This window comes from Bombus impatiens, unplaced genomic scaffold (genome assembly GCF_000188095.3).
Source record: "Bombus impatiens unplaced genomic scaffold, BIMP_2.2 scf_0463, whole genome shotgun sequence".
NCBI classification, from domain to species: domain Eukaryota; kingdom Metazoa; phylum Arthropoda; class Insecta; order Hymenoptera; family Apidae; genus Bombus; species Bombus impatiens.
The window spans coordinates 361,960-374,110 of NT_176882.1; the positions used below are offsets into that span (position 1 = coordinate 361,960).

Sequence of the window (12,151 nt, forward strand, 5' to 3'; positions counted from 1 at the left end):
GGACGAGAAGCGGGACGAAGGGGGTGGAGGAGGGCGAACGTTGCTCGGGGGTGGTGTACTAGACGTATCGACCAGGTCGGCCACGGTATTGTGGGGTTCTCGACGAGAGAGGAGCTGCTGGTGCTGCGTGTGTGTACGTGTACCGGTGGCGTACGTGTGGGAGACACGGAGGGAAATCGCGGTGGAAGGGGATAGGAACCGGGAAAGCAGGAGAAAGGGAGGCAGAGAGGAGAGGCAGGAGAACGATTCAGACAGAGGGAAATAGGGCAGAGAGAGCGAGAGACGATTGGGAACGAGAAGGAGAGACAGGGAGGGCTGGATGGAACGCTGGCGATGTTCGATTCGCTTCCCGCCTCGAGTTCCTAAGCTACTCGCTCTTCCATGGAAGTTTCGCTGGCTTCCAGACGACGAAATTTGCCTTTGGAACATAGTCGTGGTGGTTGTTCGAGTCGAATTCTTTCATCGTCGAAAAGAATATCCAGAACGGCTGGAAATCTTTCGTAATCTACGAATCGAGGAAAGGGGCTAGACACGCGGAAGAGTTTTCCGAGCTACTCGCTTCTATGGAAATTTCGATGGCTTCCGGACAACGAATCTACCTTCGAAATTTCACAGGGGTTGGACGAAATAATGGAAATACCTCTTATATGTCGTATATCGTCCGTTATCTCGTTCAACCTCCGTGTACACTCGCGTGTATCACGTACATGACGTATATAGAAGATGTTTCCATTATTTCGTCCAACCCCGTAGATATGGTAGTTGTCGAATTCTTTCGTCATCGGGAAGAATATTTCGAACGACTGGAAATTTCCCTTAATCTACGAACGGAGGAAAAAGGTGAGACACCCGAGACTCTGGTGGGTTGCTAAGTCATTTACGACCTTCGTGAAATTTCATCGTGGTTCGTACGCGACGAATTTACTTTTGAAACGTACCTGTGCTAGCTCTTCGAATAGAATCGTTCTTCGTCGTAGAAAAGAAAATTTCGCGCAATTCGACATGTTTCGTGATCTACGTAGCTCCTTCGAGTCGAATCGTTTCATCGTCCAAAGAGTATCACGAACGATTCGAAATTTTCGCCGATCTGCTGTCTAGATGGCGATACAGAGGAGCGTCTCGAGGTCATCGTCACGAAAGGACGATGCACGCGAGGGGTGTGATACGAAGAAGGGAAGAGAACGCGAAAGGTGGAGAGGATGACAGAGAGGGCCGGTGGTAGAGGCAGAGCAAGAGAGGTGAAAAAAGAAGGAGAAGTACCCTTCAGGCGCTACGTGCGCTACTTTGTCCGTGGAAGGGTGCGGAAGCGAGATATCACGAGGACCCTTTTCCACCTCCGCACACGCCACCACTCTATCTCTCGCCCCCTGCGCTCCGTGCCCTTCTTCCTTCTTCCTTCTTCCCTCCGACCCGTTTTCCACGCTTTTGCGCCACCGTCCAGCCAACCTTCTATCCGACTACACCTCACTGCCTTCGGGGAGACCGAGCCAACTCCACGGATCACCGAGCTTTCCTCGTGAATCTCACCGACGATGCAACCCATTTTCCCTCGGTTCTTGCGTAACCCTGTCCGTGGACGAGAGCCGGTCGACAACCTATCGGACAGAGAGACCCTCCGATCTGTCGTAAACAATACACGAACACACGTACAGCCACGTTCACCAAGTAATAGAATACATACATCTTGGTCTCGTGCAGCGTGTAATCAGCACTTTATATTATCAAGGAAACGGTTAATTAATTGTGGTGTTCGTACGAGCTAACGATCTAACGTTTTGCACAAATTATCTGCGAGACTTGCAGGAATAATACGATGAATCATAAATTATATGCGTGTTAGTGGTCGCGATATCGATGGAAAACTGGCTCGTTTCTGTCTCATAGAACGAACAACGGTAATAATTTATTATGCAAAACTCGAGCCAAGAATAATACACCGAGATGAAATTGTAAGGAGGATAATTTGTACGGGTTCGATTGCCTGTTCGATTTCGTATAACAGATAATCCCAATTAGATTTTATCGCGTCGTAAGATACCTGTACCAAGATACCTGGACAAAAATCGAAAGTTTCGTGGTTTTACAGTGAGAAAGCCAACGTAGCTACGTACGAACGTGCGTTATATTCGAAGCATCCGAAATGGAAGCGAAGTCAACGTCCAGCTTCGTGATACCAGTTTGCGATTCCATTAGGAAAACGAGTTTCCTCGCGTAAAAGAAGGGTTTCGAAGGGTGTGTAGTTAATCCCTGAGAAACTTACATACGCGTCGGAGCCTCGTAAAGGAGTGAATCGTCTACTGTACCGGTCTATCGACGCCATATATTTTCCGAGATTCCGTAAAGAGGAAAAAGTTATTAAAGACTCGATTTATTCAGCGCCTGGAATTAACTCGTACGTATACCGTGCCAGGAAAGTTTTTCTCTCTTTCTCTTTCTTTCTTTTCGACGATAAATAAATCGAGCGGTCGCTAAACAACGCCATTAGCGTCTACGCGTAACGAATGTCGTGGAATATTCTCTCTAGCAGCCGCTTCGTCTCGATTCACTGTAACGATTCGATGAGAAAAGATTCGCGTTAATTGGCCGTTGCGACGAGCGGAAACGGAATTAATTTCAAGTAACGCGCCTCTCCAGCCTACTTCCGGTTGCGTTGACCCGTTACTCGCGCGATCAGAATGCATTCTTTCCTCGGGAAACGATCTAGACGACTCGGCAGCGTAGATTCACCGAAGAAAGTCAGCTTCGAACTAACAAATCAGTGTTTTAGAGGTGTCAACGGTCGATTTCTTAGTTTCATCGTACGAGTACACGCCAAGATTAATGTTCGATCTTCCAGAAACAAGTTGCTTACTTCTATACGAGTATACTTATTGCAAGAAGGTGACAAACGATAGCAAGCTTCGAGATAAATTTGAATTTATGGAGACGATATCGGTGTAGCTCCCGAACGACACAAACGAAGGCCACTGGACGAAAACACGATAAGCCACATTTTCTATCTTCCACGGCTTTAAGATTCACCGTGTTGCTGATCGATCGTACTACCGAAATTCTATTTTAACACGCTCGGAGCTCGTTGAAAATGATATAATTATCGTTTGTCCTAATCGTTTGGCTTTCATAGACTTTCGACGACTTATCGGCTATTTCTAAAGAAAGCTTACATCCTTGCGCCTAAGAAGTGATTCGTTTCGGCTGGTATGTCGTATTAACATTCTCGTTTGTAATCGTACGGCGATACTAAAATGAGAAAATCAACAAGAACGTGCCTATCGTGTCTTTCCCCAGTGATCTTTAAATGTTAACGACTAGCCAGCGTTTTTTCGTGACTCTAATGAACCGCCATGCTCGACGCCCACTGCGTCCGGCCACGAAACTTTCGTTTCCAAGCCCTACGATCTCTCTTTGAATAGAATGACTTTATCAACGCTGGATCGTTTGTCGGTCGATGCTTCGCATATTTACCGAGAACGTTGGAATTTTACTTGGCATGTCGATTACGACCAGGGTGACCAGTGAATGATATTAGATACTTGCCAGTAGCGTGAGATATTTAAACGAAAGAAATACGAGCGAGAGTCAGAAGTTGAGCGTACCTTTAAAGATACGAGATTCGTGCAATAACGACTGTATCTTTTACTATGAATTATTATTCTTACGTACTTTACATATTTTCGATGGGTTTTCAGTTGAAAAGTTTAAAAGTCGCGTGTAAAAGTTTCCGAGTAAATTTCGTGCCCTGCAGCTGTATACTCACTTTTGAAATATCTTTACGTTTCCATGTAACCGCGTACTTTGAATATAAAATCGAGAAGAGTCGGAGAAATTAGAGGAGTTTAAGCGGATGGATCTCAATTTCCGTCGACATCTACATCGCGTAATCTTCTGCCGGAGGCTCGGATTTTAAAAAGTCGTTCCACGATAAAAAGATCCTGCTCCGTGAAAGTCGTTGTGTTCGCTCAGGGCGGTTCGTTACGCGTAATCAGACGTACGCGTCTCGCGGGAATCGTGTCGCTCGATTATTTCGATCACAGCGATCCTAACAATAAGCGAAGCAAAGAGCGTTTAACGAAAGAGTCGCACAGTAGCCACATTGGGATCGATAACGATAATTGAACTAATCGGCTTGCATCGAACTCGCGTACAGCGCGAATTCCAGCGATCGTTTTCCACTTTCTTCGATATCGCGCGACTTAAGCTTTCACGAGTCGCTGAAACGTTTGGCGCGTCGACGCGTCTTTGAGCGGAAACGCGTGACGCTTGCAGGCAACGGCGGCTACGAGAAGAATCGTGGCTCGCTTTTGGGACACATCCCTCGCGGTTACGTTGACGAGGGCACGCGAGCACGTACCAGGGGTGGCTTTGTGGGAGCGTGCACATAAGCGCCACGTCAGCGAGACTAATGATGCGAAAGATGAAAGAAAGGTGATTTATGTCGGGCTGCGAGCGATCCACGGAAAAAAGGGAGGACGAACGAGGGCACTGGCTTGGCGCGGGCCGATCGAACTCGAACAATACCCCGTGTACGCGACGCGGCCTGTTTAACGCGACCCAATTAGAAACTAATTCGTCTGCTCGACGTCGCGTACCTATTTAGCCCGAGAATCGAGCGAGGTAGGCAGAGAAAGCTGTGGCGAAACAATGATATTTAAGGGACAACGGCGTGCAATACGCGAAATATAGGTCGATCGAGGTGCGTTTCGCTTGAATTTCATCGTCGATAACTTTCAGACGAGATGAAAGACGACGTTTACATATCGATAGATACTTGGAAATTATACGCGGAATATCATTTCTGAAATGTGTACGCCTGAGGACGCGGTACATTTCTCGTTACGTCTTCGCGCGAAATTTTATCGAATACCATCTTTCAGATCGTGCTCGGTTTATCGACGTACGCTTTACTTCGAAGAAAATCCCGTAAGAGGAAGCGTGGTGTAGTTAAATCAGGCGATCTAGGTGGGCAAGATGATATCGTCGACGTAGCTTGCGTAAGATCGCCGTCATCGATGAATTACTTCGATCGACGTTTTAACGATTCTCTCGAACTGTACAACGTTGCATGATTATTTTGCCCTGCATTCGTAGAGCGATCGCCAAAGCGGAACAAAAAGCGATGCATCGTTCCAAAATGGACTGTGAAATGTAACGTAACTGTATTAGACCCGTGTCGATGAAATGCTCCTGCGGTATCTGGTAATTCTGTAATTTTCGTTTTACCAAAATCCTATCGATTTTTCGTCTTATTCGAACATCCAGGTAAAACGCTGAATTGAATCGAAGAACCGTGGAATATCGAACGAGAAATCGCAAAGAATTACTACGAATAACTGTTACTAATAATATAAACGATAATATTTTTCTTCTTTTTTTTATTTATTAAAATTTACAATCGATTCTCGCATTGAGAATTTACAGTAATTTTTTCTGGCGCGGCGCAGTGACATGGCTAATTATTTATAATGAGTTAATACCTAATATAGATAAGTATATTTTATAGGTATGTATTATAAATAAGTAGATATTAATTAATTTAGATAACTAATTGAATCTAGCGTTTAGGTCTAGCGTCTCTTCGCTGTGTCTCTTCAGCCTGCGGATCTGGTCCGACGTATCAAGTAGTCCAGTAATTAGGAGGTTTCGATGTTTGTTGACTCTTTTGCTATATCTGTCGCTATATTTTGCTATTTCCTCTTTGACTGTTGGTATCTTGAGGTCGCGATGTATTAGTTCGTTGGTGACATACCAGGGTGCATTTATAATGGATCTCAGCGTTTTCGATTGGAAGCGTCGAAGTATTTCAATGTTGGAATTACTTGCTGTTCCCCACAGTTGGATCCCGTAGGTCCAGACAGGTTTCATTACGGTCTTATAGAGGGTAATTTGATTCTGTGTGTTTAGTTTGGAGCGTCGGCCCGTTAGCCAATACAATTTTTTGAGTTTGTCCTTTAGCATAAACGATAATACGAATAATAATTGGTAAATGTCATTGCTCGTTAAACGTTACTTTTTTAATCACCGCTCGTATGGTAGATCGCGCGTCAATTCCGCGAAGCAATTTAAAAATCGTATTTTTCATCCGTACCATCGCACGATTTCGTTTTTAACATTCTTAACGCCCTGGATCCAGCGATCTTTTTCTTTCTCGGCCCGTGTCTTGGCATCTCTCGGACTATGTCAAACAATGGAGTTTCAACAAATGTAATTTCATAGAAGAAAGGCACGAAGCCAAAATTAACTCGCGTCTAAGAGCTAAGAGACGACCCAGTTAGCACGGTGATTGTTCAGCTGGGGAGTTTCAACGAAAGAAAATACGTGTTCTTGCTTCCGGTATAACCCGATGCTATCGAGAGACGCGCTTCGATACCGCGGGAGCGGTCGGAAATCCTAGATTCTCGGCGAGCGAGGCCACCGAGAATGGCAATTAGTTGCAACGATGTCACCGCAGTTACTTAATTAATACACAGGCGGCATTGTCGGCAACGCCCCAGCTTGGCGTGTTTCGCGTGTCGTGACAGCCGCGGCTCGACTCCGGACTCCATTACAAAATCGAGCGGTCGAGCTTGAAACGTTCTGGATAATTACCAACGAGTCTGTCCGCTTACTTCTCTGCTCGCAGCGCGGAAATGCGCGCGATTAACGATTTCGCATAGCGGCGACGCGCTTGTCTTTGCAGCGGAACAACGATCGATCGATTTCTTTTGCAACCACCGTGTTGCCGTGTTGGTGAAAAACTGTGGCAGCGCGGCAGGATTTTTAAAGATGCATTTGGTGTTTACGTTATAAACCTGTCGCGACTTCTTCTTCCTCGATGATTCAGTCGCGAGCTCTTCCACCGCTTCGTACTTTTACGTAGTTATACTCGTATTGTTGTTTGAAGCAGTTTTTGTTATTTCCGACGTCGTGGCGTGGTTTTCATCGGATATCAGGTTGTCCGAAAAGTGTTTTTCTTTTACAGACAAGTGTTTCTCTTTATACAAACGTGAGACGTAATCTATCGAACGTTGTGATCTTCATCTTGATGGAACAAAATGGATCGTACGTAATTCGATAAAATAACATAAAACGAAAAATGTTGTGTTTCCATCATTTTCTTATAAAACGAAAGAAACTTTCCAGACGATCTGATACATTCCTCGGTTATCAGGACGCACTTCGAGCGTCGTTTCGAACGAATAGAAAAAACGAAAGAGCTGTTTCGGGAGACTGTAACGAGGAATTAGATAGATCAAAATGCATTTTCCTTCTTATAGTTTGATCGAACCTTTTTTTTGCTCGTGATTCGCGATAATTAAGCTTCGAGTTCCTTCGAGGAGCTCGTTTAATTTTGCAAATCGGAGGTCGCGCGTGACAAGGTGCGTATTTCGTTCGCAGCGTTAAAAGTTAATCGGAGGTCGAGTTAACGCCCACAAATCGCATCGTTGCGTATGCTTCTCGTAGCGCGACGCGATGTCTTACTTTGAATAGCGCGCGTGTGCCGTGCATTAATCGCGGAAAACTTGCCACTCGTTATTTACTGTGCCACTCTCGAACAATGCTCGCTTACGAATAGTAAAGTGGAAGTTGCGAATAAGAAGAATCCGCAGGGATCGATTCGCGATCCATGCGAGACGCACGAGTTTGTTCTACTTTTCTCTGTGCGCTTCGACAACGCGTCTACCTTGTTTCACTGTCTATCGGTTGGCCTGAAAAATCATATATCGTTGGGAAACGACACTGTGACCACAATGAACGATTATTTTATCGTCGTAATCGTTGTTTAAATTATCCTATCGCTGGTTATTTTTCAAGGAAGTTGCGTATACCCGATCTATTTATAACGTACACAGAGCTTAACGAAGTATAATAATTGGTTCACGATGATTCAGTAAACACACGAGACAAAGCGGTTCTTCCGTTTACAATTTACTCGAAACATTTTGCCAAGAAAGCAATTATTTTTCCTCCTTAGTCATCGACCGAGGTCAACGCGAATTGGTCGCCCGAACGCGCATCAGTCATAAGTCAGCATGCATAAGTCACGGCACACTTACAATTAGTACACTCAGGATAGACGTACGTACATGTACATACAGCACCGGTTATAACTTGTCGTTAGTAACAGGTGGTTTCGGCCGGTGCCACCTGTAATTACCGGTTGCGAGCAACCGATAACGATTAAGGCCGGCCAGGCCGGGTCAGCTGCGACCCTCTGCGACTTACCTGCATGCGAACGGTGACAAGATACAACGGCGCGGCGTGCACGCACGATCGCTCGCGACGATACGTCGTTAATCGAGATGTCGGCCTACGCGATACGACTTCTCGTTTGTAAAGCGCGGACGAACGACACGGCCGGGTGCACCTTGTGCCTTGTCGATCGTCTGCCAGTGCGCCGTGAACTTTTTTTTCCAGTCGTCGATCGCGCTGCATGGAGGACACGCGTTGGTAAGTTCACCAGGATAGTAATTACTTTTTGCCGCGCTTCTTGTTCCGCGGAACGTCTTAATTCGATTAGGTAACCGGTTTGTAGATGGGCGTGTGAGAAGAATTTTTACGAGGGAGAACTACCAAATTTTTCCTCCGTATGATTATGGATCGTCGTCGTTCGATCAAATTACGAATTGCGTCTTGGTCGATTTGTACGTCATTTGGGTTACGATTAAACGTATCGTCGTGCGATTCATAGTAACCGTTAGACCGCGGATTTTTACGCGCTTGTGGGCAATTTGTAGAAAAGAAAGTGCGCAGAATGCAATGCGACACTACGTGGAAATACGTCAAATGTTGGAAGCAAAGTACTCTTTGCACAGTTTTCCAAGTTCCAGTTTCTAACCTACTTATATTTAAAAAAACACGTATTTGCATATCTAGGAATTCCTTAGCTTTAAATTATCTTATCGGTGATATCGGCAATATATAAAAACCCTATTATGTATCTTCTTTTCATATTTGCTTAGTACGAAACTGCGCACTTTCGAACAAATTGCCAATTTTTCGTAACATCGAGTCAAGTTCTCATTTGTATCGTAAAAAAGTTTAAACGTTCGGCCAAAGTATCACTCGTATGGTAGATTAGACTTGTAACAAGTACCTCGGAACTTTTTCGCATTTTCTTTATAAAGCGCAAAGAAATGAAAACTGAAACACCCGTAATGCCGATCGCATTAACGAAAAACTACATTGCCGGCCTAGTGTATATTTTCTTTAAAAAAAAATAAAAAAAAAAAAATAAAAACCGATATTTTAGATTCTAGAAAGCTTTCGTTCATAACCTTGACAGTCGGATATGGAGCGAATAGCAGAACGTGGAATTTTGGCAGAAATCGATTCGCTTAAAATCGACGAACGCGCGAGGCAGCATCGACGGTCACCGGCAAATTGGCAATATGTTGGCGAGTCATCGTTCATCGCGATTCACTCGTCGTGATTGTCTATTTATAGCCGCTGGTTCCCATCGATTCGCGAGCGTATCGCCAGACCGAAAGATACTCGTTTTTCCGTGAAAAACGTACAGGCTAGAACAGGTTGGTCACCGTGGGATTTACCGTTATCGTCATTTCGATTCGCGACGTTAGTCGTTTTAGGCATTTCCGATCGGAAGACGAGTCTCCGCCATCGTAGTCACTCGTCGTTTTACTGTTAGCCAATCGTATACAGTATACATAGTCATCAGGGAAAACAAAGGCTGCGGTGCCGACTACACTCATTGCGAATGATCGCCGCGACGTCGTCGCGGATACGTACTCCTCTGCATTCGTCTGGCTCCTTTTCTTACCGTTTCTCCGCGAGCGGAACTCCTTTTCCTCGAATTCTTCGAGGACTCGCGATCTCCCGGTTTTGCGCGTCCGCTCACGTACCGCTTTGTTGCCTGCTTTTCGTAGTCGTTCGAAGCGTCGATAGATCATCGATCGAAGGAAAGAGATCGACGCGGTGGCTCCTTCTTTAACGTATAGTTGATGCAGAAGATAAACGGAATTTTATTGTTCGAATGGCTAGGCGATTACTAGACTGCGGATTTGCAATTGCGTATTTTGATAGACAGAACCGAAGAGATGGAGTCTACGTAGAAATTTTTGTTTCATTTTCGAAAAAATTGTATTTTGTTTCGTTTGTTGTATCGTAATCCTCGCCTTTCCGCTTAGGATGGCTCCCGGCTTACGCTGTTATATCACGCAGCAAGAATTGCATTACGTACACCACTTTGGCTATTTTGATCTTCTACGTATGTATCATTTTTTTTTTTTTTTAATTTTACACCTTGAGTTTCATTCTAAATCCATACAAATCCTAGCGATTAGAATCGAACGTCTGGAGAAAGAAAATTAGTTATTTCATAAATTAAACATAAATTAAACATAAATAAATAGACGTAAATTTCAAAGAGATGCGTAAAAGATTGCGATATTTAGCGCCTCTTTCGTTACTCTGTAATTGATCGATGACTTCCGAGCAGTTGAAATATCGATCGGCCGGTTCTGCGTCCGAAAGTTGGATATTTCTTTACCTTGAAAATCCTATGCGAATATTTGTAGCACCGCAAGGTTGATCGAGGATAGCGGAAGTGGAAGCTGGTCTCCTGGCGTAGTTCTCGCACGATCAGTTTCCTACTGTTGGCCATTCTTCCGATGAATCTGCATGACAAAGGCGGCTAAATTAACCGAACCTCTTATCACGACCATCTTTGTTCCGGCACTCTTTTCTTCTTTTCGTTTCGACCGTATCCTGCGCGAATTAATATCCAAAAATTATCATAATTTATTATCTCGCGTTGCACGAGGAGCAACGTTGGTGGACCCGTTCCGCTAACAGGCGTTTCGCGCTCCTGTATTTACATATTTATACTCGATTTCTGAGAGACACGCGAAGAAAAAACAGCCTACCGTGGAGAAGAAACGCGGATGACGAAACAGGAAGGAAGCGAGGAAGGACGGAAGGAAGGAAGGAAGGAAGGAAGGAAGGGAAAAAGGAAAGGAGGCTTAAGACTTCGAGGGTGGTTTTACGCGTCGTTTCTCTCACCTTCCATTCGCTGCAGACTAGAGGGTGTCTCTGAATAATTTACCAATCCCTTTTGCCTTAATTTCACGCGAAAGCTTTCTCCTCCCTTTTGTTTCGGTCGCCATTGCCTTCGTCTTCCTTTTTTTCCAAGAGCTGGAAAGTTTGTCGACGCGAATACACCGTTTAGGTCAGGGTCTCGCAACCTTTCTCCGACTGCCACGCTCTTTTACGACAGACAAATAACCCGCGAACCTATTCGCCATATATGAAAGGAAATTTTAAAGAGATCGCTTAAAAAATAAAAGAGTATCTCAAGATGTAGCGCGTCGAAGCTTTCAGATCTTTATACATTTGCGAGTTATCGAGTATAAAATAGAAACTCGACACACAGTCCGATTATAAGTATAGAGAATAGAATAGATAAACTTTATCTCATTTTCGTTTCATTCGTGTATTTTATGTTATCTCGAGTTCAATTTACGCGTAATCAAATATTCTACTATGTCGATCTTACATTTATGGAAGAAAAATAGATCAGACTTTTCAAGTCAACGTAAACAACGCTGTTTATACGATTCTTCCTTTCGTATACTTCGTTCTTTCTCGTATTAACCACTATACGTAAAAATTACAAATTTCTATTCGATTTTATCCTCGCGAGATGCAACGTGTAATTGCGTGTAATCTCGTATTCGATTTAATTCGAAAGAGAAATTTCGCGATTGCAAGTTCGCGACGTTTAGGAATCGATGCGATTTAAGTGGTTATTTCATCGCGTGGATGACGAATGCGTGTATGAAATAATGGTTTCGCCGAGTCGACCTTCTCGACGCTCGTCATCGAGCACTCTCTCGACGCGGAACCAAGGAACCGTGACCATAATTTTCAAGCTGCCAACAATGCCGATCATCGGCCGCCTTGAGAACGTTCCAGATACCTCGATCGAAAAGCCAACGTAAAATCTGTCTATATGATCGTTTGGATTCGTCGCTTCGGTATGTTACGCGCGGAATGCACGTTGTCTCGATGGTTTCGTTAATTGGCTCGAGTTCGATCGTTACGGAATCGAGTCCGAGGATTTCCTTATTTATACGAGATTTTTTTGCTCGTTCGTGCCCGTTCGCGAAACAATGCCTCCGCGAAGGCCGCCGGTTATGCAAACGCGTTTGCACTT

At 44.5% G+C, this 12,151-nt stretch overlaps 1 protein-coding gene and 1 long non-coding RNA gene across 2 annotated transcripts in view; both read left to right on the top strand.

Annotated features, from left to right (window-relative positions):
* The window catches only part of LOC100743267, a 153,454-nt gene that overhangs the window by 57,071 nt on the left and 84,232 nt on the right, over positions 1–12,151 (top strand). The gene's annotated exons all lie outside the window — the stretch shown is intronic.
* Positions 7,749–12,151, top strand: part of LOC112213062 — a 37,242-nt gene continuing 32,839 nt past the window's right edge. Inside the window, exon 1 of the long non-coding RNA XR_002946941.2 lies at positions 7,749–8,427. This is a non-coding gene — a long non-coding RNA (uncharacterized LOC112213062). The remainder of the gene's footprint in view (positions 8,428–12,151) is intronic.